Source organism: Tupaia chinensis, unplaced genomic scaffold (genome assembly GCF_000334495.1).
Source record: "Tupaia chinensis unplaced genomic scaffold, TupChi_1.0 Scaffold000573_1, whole genome shotgun sequence".
In the NCBI taxonomy this organism is placed as follows: domain Eukaryota; kingdom Metazoa; phylum Chordata; class Mammalia; order Scandentia; family Tupaiidae; genus Tupaia; species Tupaia belangeri.
Window position 1 is genome coordinate 3,451,011 of NW_006160087.1, and position 6,812 is coordinate 3,457,822.

A 6,812-nucleotide genomic window follows, 5' to 3' on the forward strand; every position below is an offset into this window, starting at 1 on the left:
ACACCTCGATTTACACACCACTGCCTGAGAACGACACCTCGATTTACACACCACTGCCTGAGAACGACACCTCGATTTACACACCACTGCCTGAGAACGACACCTCGATTTACACACCACTGCCTGAGAACGACACCTCGATTTACACACCACTGCCTGAGAACGACACCTCGATTTACACACCACTGCCTGAGAACGACACCTCGATTTACACACCACTGCCTGAGAACGACACCTCGATTTACACACCACTGCCTGAGAACGACACCTCGATTTACACACCACTGCCTGAGAACGACACCTCGATTTACACACCACTGCCTGAGAACTACACCTCGATTTACACACCACTGTCTGCGAATTACACCTCGATTTACACACCACTGCCTGAGAACTACACCTCGATTTACACACCACTGTCTGAGAACTACACCTCGATTTACACACCACTGTGTGAGAACTACACCTCGATTTACACACCACTGTATGTGAATGACACCTCGATTTACACATCATTGTGTGTGAATTATACCTCAATTAGGTCGATTTCATAAAGATTTTAAATAAAGAGAAAACTGAGTCTAGATCCATGTCCTGGTGGTTAAGGGAGCGGATCCCACATGGCCCGCCATGCAGTTCAAGTCCAGCCTCAGCAGCTGGAAGAACAGCAGGCGCGTGTGCGTGCACGCCCCAGATCCCGGTGGGGAGAGACAGCGGCAAAGGCAGTGCAGGGTGACTGTCCTCCAGGGCGGGGCTCGTGCTCTCCCACCCCCTCCCCCCTCTCTGGCAAGCCCACATGCCCTGTGGCATTTTTAAAAAGAACAGAAAAATATTCACACACGAAAAGGAAAGACAGAAAGGAAGGAGGGACTCGGACTTTTACACACCCGTGTTCAGGCCAAAGGGTGGGAGGGCTGTAGGCAGGTGCGTGCCGGACATAGCGTGGGCTTCCAAAGGCACACTGTCGCCCTCCAAGGAGGCGAGCCCTGGGACGTCACGCCAAGGGAAGGAAGCCAGACACAGAGATCCACTGGATGACCGCACGGGCGTGCCTGCGGAGCCGAATGCAGAGCAGAGCAGGCCAGTGGTCCTGGCGGCTGGGCGTCTAACAGACAGGTGCTTCAGCCGGGGACCGGGGAGGGGGCACTTAATGCTGCACGACCAAATACTTCAAAATGGCTGAGACAAGGCTGGCAGGTGGCGTGGTGGTTAAGGGCGCTGGACTCCCACATGGCTGACCCCAGTTCGAGTCCCGGACCTGGTGGCTTACTTTCTCACTTTCCCTCTGTCTCCTTCTCTCTCTCTCTCACTCTGTCTATTAAAAAATAATAATTTAAAAATATGTCTGAAACGATAGTTTTTGTTGTATTCATTTTGCACAACAAAAGAGGCAGACAAGGAGTTTTCAAAGAGGAGCCAGGCCAGCTGCGAGGCCAGGGCGGGCACTGCCAGCGCAGGAGAACATGCCAGGCTGCTGGCACTCCGCAGTGAGCATGGTGACATGGGACCGGACAGCGGTGAGGCAGGACACTCAGCGTTCTACAAGGGCAGCCGCACGGAAGGTTCCGGATTCGCACTGGGAGACCTTCCCAGAAACACGGGGTACGAGCGCGCCCGTGAGCCGGGGCTAGGTGGCGTGGTGGTTAAGGGCGCTGGACTCCCACATGGCTGACCCCAGTTCGAGTCCCGGACCTGGTGGCTTACTTTCTCACTTTCCCTCTGTCTCCTTCTCTCTCTCTCTCACTCTGTCTATTAAAAAATAATAATTTAAAAATATGTCTGAAACGATAGTTTTTGTTGTATTCATTTTGCACAACAAAAGAGGCAGACAAGGAGTTTTCAAAGAGCAGCCAGGCCAGCTGCGAGGCCAGGGCGGGCACTGCCAGCGCAGGAGAACATGCCAGGCTGCTGGCACTCCGCAGTAAGCATGGTGACATGGGACCGGACAGCGGTGAGGCAGGACACTCAGCGTTCTACAAGGGCAGCCGCACGGAAGGTTCCGGATTCGCACTGGGAGACCTTCCCAGAAACACGGGGTACGAGCGCGCCCGTGAGCCGGGGCTGCGGAGACTGGCGTAGGAGCGAGACCTGTCGGGTGCTGTCTGCGCCTCTGTCTCTCAGGAAGAAATAAATGAATAAACTTTAAAAAGATGCCTGCGGGACCAGCAGATGGCATAATGGTGGTGTTGCTGGACTCCCACGTAGTCGACCACAGTTCGAGCCCTGGTGGCTTAAAACCCACTGGACGTGTGTGCGTGCGTGCCCAAAATCCTGATGGGAGAACAGAGAAGGGACTGCGGCATGGCCATCCCCCATAGGGGGTGATTTCTCGCTTTCTGTCTCTGTCTCTCTCCGGTGAGTACACAAGCCCTACAGCAAAAATCTCTTAAAAGAAAATACACCTGTGGTGGGAACGCAAGTGCTGGCCAGGGTCCCTGCAGGCCACGCGCGGAGTCCGACTCTACCAAAGAGGGAGCAGTGACCCAGATTTGCATGAGGTCGGCAGGGGCACAGAGGTTAAGGAGCTGGACTCCCACATGGCTGACCACGGTTTGAGTCCCGGACCCGGAGGCTTGAAACTCACTCCAGGAGTGTGCCTCAAATCCCGAGAGGATGGAGGAGAAGGGACTGCAGTGTGGTCACACCCCTGGGGGTGATCTCTCTCTCTCTCTCTATCTCTAGCTCTCTGGCAAGTGCACACACCCTACAGCTAAATTCTCTCTAAAAAAGAAAGGAACAGTGCGCGGAGGCATAGAGCCGCATCACACATGGTGTGCAGGGCACGGGGAGGAGTCGGGGCTCTCTAGTCCCGCGGGTAAGAACAAGACTCGGAAGCAGGCACTCCGCCACCCCTGCTGTGCACCCTGAGGTGGGTCAGGGCTGGACAGAATCAGGGCTGCCTAGGTTAGACGTCCAACTTTGCTATAGGGCACATGCGCTCACTGGAGAGAGACAGAGACAGAGAGAGAGAGAAAGAAACGGAAAGTGAGAAACCACCCCAGGGAAGATGGTCACAGCGCTTCCCTCTTCTCCAGTCTCCTCTCGGGGCTTTAGGCCTGCACACATGCCCAGAGTGCTTTTTAAGCCGTCGGGTCTGGGACTCGAACCATGTTGTGGGTCATATGGAATGCAGCCACCTTAACTTCTGCCCCACCTGCTGACCCTAGATGTCCACTTCTAATACAGATATCTCCTAGAATAAATACAAGCTACTCGAAGGGTTTTTTTAAAGTTAAAATGGTAAGTGGTAAGTTTTATAATATTTGTATTATGTCACAATTAAAAGCAAAAACAGTGGCCCTTGCAAGAATGCACCTCAGTTTCTGTGAACCCCCTAAGCAGTGGGCTGCCCAGGACCATCAGCACAGAGAGGAGTCAGCTGGGAACAAGCAGCCTCGCCCACTTCCCCGGGCGGGGCCGAGGGCACAGTCCCACTGGCCCTGCCACCGACCTGCGGCCCGCCTGAGGCCAGTGTCCCCCCTCTGTGCCCCTCAGTTTCCTCATCTGGAAAGTGGCCCCGCGTCGGTCAGGCGGCCCTGGGGTTCGCCAGCGTGGCCACTTCCTCACGCGCAGCCTTGAGCACTCCTACCCCCACTCCCAGGGAATTCCGGGGCGACCGCCGCACACCGGTCTCACGCTCACCGTGTCCTCTCGGTCCAGTCGATCCTCACACAGAAAGGGCTGCCACCACTGTCCCCTCCACTTTGTAGACAAGCAAAGGGACAGCCCATGCCATGCCGACAAGAGAGGCCACGTCAGGATTTGTGTCCAATCTGTGACCCAACGGATCTCACACCCCCTGGCCTGAATAGCTGACCATCCAGATCACGGCCAAGTCACCGCCTGGCCACTCCCACCTCCGGCCTGGCCCGCCTTGCCCCCCTCCACGCTGGACGTACCTTCAGCCGCGACCCAGAGCTGAAGGGGAGTGATGGGCAGCTGCGGAATGCCACTGCTGGGAGGCGACAAGTCCTCCCACCAATGTGGACCCAGGACAGTCAGCCCAGGAGGCCGGGGAGCAGCAGGGGTTGGCGGCCGTGCAAAGCACTCTTGAGGGCAATCCCACGTGGGATGGTTCCAGGTCAAGAAAAGCACTGGGCTGGCTGAAGGCTGGGGTGGACTGTGGCATCAAGGCTCTTATGGGGCTGGCAGGTGGTCTGGTGGTTAAGGCGCTGGACTCCTATGTAGCTGACCAGAGTTCCAGTCCCGGACCTAGCAGCCTGCTTTCTCACTTTCTCTCTCTCTCTGGTCCAAGTGAAAAATAATAATACAGCTGCAGTTCAAGTCCTGTGTCTGGTGGCTTGGAAATCATGCCGAGTGTGTGTGCGTGGGTGCCCAAGCTCCCAGGAGGAAAATGGATGAGAAGGGATTGGGGCGTGGCCATCCTCCGTGGGGGGTGAGTTCTCGCTTTCTGTCTCACCGCCTCTGTCTCTCTGCAAAGTGCACGCACCCTAAGGCAAAAACCTCTAAAAAATAATAATAATGAATTAAATTAAATAAATAATTTTTTTTAAAAAAAGGGAAGACGATTCTGTGAGGGGCGCTTTCTCTGTTTCTCTGTTCCTGGAAGGAATGAAAAAGTGAACAAGGCCAGCCGGCTGGAGGTTAAGGCGGCCCTCTCATACACAGACACATACAGCGCGAGACGCAGCATTCGTGCTTCCCACGTGGCTAACCCCAAGGTTCGGTCCCAGACCTGGTGGCTCGAGAGACAGGCTGGGCGTGTGTGTGTGTGTGTGTGTGTGTGTGTGTGTGCCCACATTCCTGAGAGGGGGTGGTGGAGAAGGGACTGCGGCACGCCCATGCCTGTGGGGTACTCTCCCTCTCGCTCCCTCTCCCTCTCTCACTGTCTTTCTCTGGCAATTGCACATGTCTCTTGCTAACTAGAAAGAAAATACACTTTTTAAAATGTTTTTAAAAGATGGGCCGCCCCCCAGAGCTTCACTCCGTGGGCAGGTCTTCACCAAAACAGAATGCCGTGTGCACCAGCACCCAGCACCGCTTGCTCCGTGAGGCTGCAGGAGCTCACCCTCCCCTTTTCCCCTTTGATCCGGCTTCCTCACCTGTGACAGATAGGGAACTACCCTAGGGCCTCAGGGGTCTTTGTGGGGAGTGAGGGGCAAGGGGAGAGCTCCCTGCGGCACTGAGCTGTGCCCCGTCCGCTGTGTGCCCCAGCTTGGGGTCTGCAGTAAGGACATGTAGTGGGAGCTGTCACGGGCACTTGTTTCTGTAAAATGGGACAAGCAGTGACAGCCTGGGTGAGGGTGGGCACCCCAGCTGGCCAATAAACAGCAGAGGTTAAAAGGGCAAGAGGAGAGGGACCAGCAGGTGGTGTAATGGCTATGGCACTGGACTCCCATGTAGTCAACCATGGTTCCAGTCCTGGACGGTGGCTTAAACTCAAGCCTGGCACATGTGCATGCGTGCCCAAGATACCGAGAGGAGAATGGAGAAGGGACTGCAGCGTGGCCATCCTCCCTGGGGGGTGATTTCTCACTTTCTGTCTCTCTGTCTCTCTGTCTCTCCAGTAAGTGCACACGCCCTATAGCAAAAACCTCTCTTAAAAAAAGTAAAAGAAGAAAAATGAGAGGAGGCCCTGAAGGGTGGGGCAGGTGACGCTCACTAGGTTACCTCCCAGTTCCACCCCAGCCAGCCCTGACCCTCGGGCAACCAGGAGGTGGAAAAGGGCGGGGGAGCTAAGTAGGACCACATTTTAATTCTGACTATACAATCCCCATCCCTCCCCTGTGCACCCTTGGGCAAGTCAGCTAACCTCTCTGGGCTGCAGTTTCCACATCTGGAACCTGGGGCTTGGGCAGGATTGCCTGGTCTAAGATTTAGAGAATTCTAGGGCTTAGTCCCTGGCTTTGCCTTATCTTCAGATGGAACTCTTCCCACCATGGGTGCCGGTGGGCGGGTGGTGGCTAGGGCACTGCACTCCCACATGGCTCATCATGGCTTGAGTCCTGGACTTGGCAGCTCAAAACTTACCCCGGGTGCATGTGCATGCATTCCCAAAATCCCAAAAAGAGAATGGAGGAGAAGGAACTGCAGCATGCCAATGCCCCGCAGGGGTGGGGGGGCTTATCAGATCAACCTCTGAACAGCCTTTAGAGAATTTCCCATCAGAAAATAAGAAGATGGTAGGGCCAGATGGCCTAGCAGTTACGTCACTGGACTCCCACGTGACCAACAGTGGTTGAATCTAGACCCAACGGCTTGAAACTCACACCAAGCGCATGTGCATGTGTGCCCAAGATCCCAGGAGGAGAAGCGATTGCAGAGCGGCCATACCCCTAGGGGGCGATTTCTCACTCCTCCCCCTGTCTCTGGCGAGCACACGTACCCTATGACAAAAAGTAAAAAATTCCTCACAGTGACCAGTGTCCAAAAGGTGGTGGCAAACGTGAATTATGAAAAAGCTGCTCCTGGTGTTTGAACACTCCACGCACCAAAATGAACTGGTCCTTTGATTCCGCAAAGTTCTTGAAGTCCACGTGTGTCAGGGGCCGTGCTGGCCCAACCAAGCCTCCCAGAGCAGGGACTGTCCTCAACCTACAGAAGGGTGGGGGGCCGAGGCACAGAGGCAGGGCCCCCCACGGCCACCCAGGCCTGCCCAGCAGGGCCTGTGTCTCGCCAGAGGGCAACCTGGTGGGCAGAGGAGGCTCTCCCTCACCAGGAAGCACACCCTCCCCGACAAGCTCAGCCCCGGCCTCAGGCACTAGCTGGAGTCCTCCTACCCGGGCACCCACAGGCGTGTGCGCACACTCATCCAACGCGCACGTGTGCACGCGCTTCACAGACAAGAAAAG

At 55.7% G+C, this 6,812-nt stretch overlaps 1 protein-coding gene across 1 annotated transcript in view; it reads right to left on the reverse strand.

The window, feature by feature from the left end:
- Positions 1 to 6,585, reverse strand: part of SERINC2 (serine incorporator 2) — a gene marked incomplete in the record, with an annotated part of 25,203 nt that extends 18,618 nt beyond the window's left edge. The window contains 1 exon segment of the mRNA XM_014591435.2: positions 6,580 to 6,585.
- Between the last annotated feature and the right edge of the window lie 227 nt (positions 6,586 to 6,812).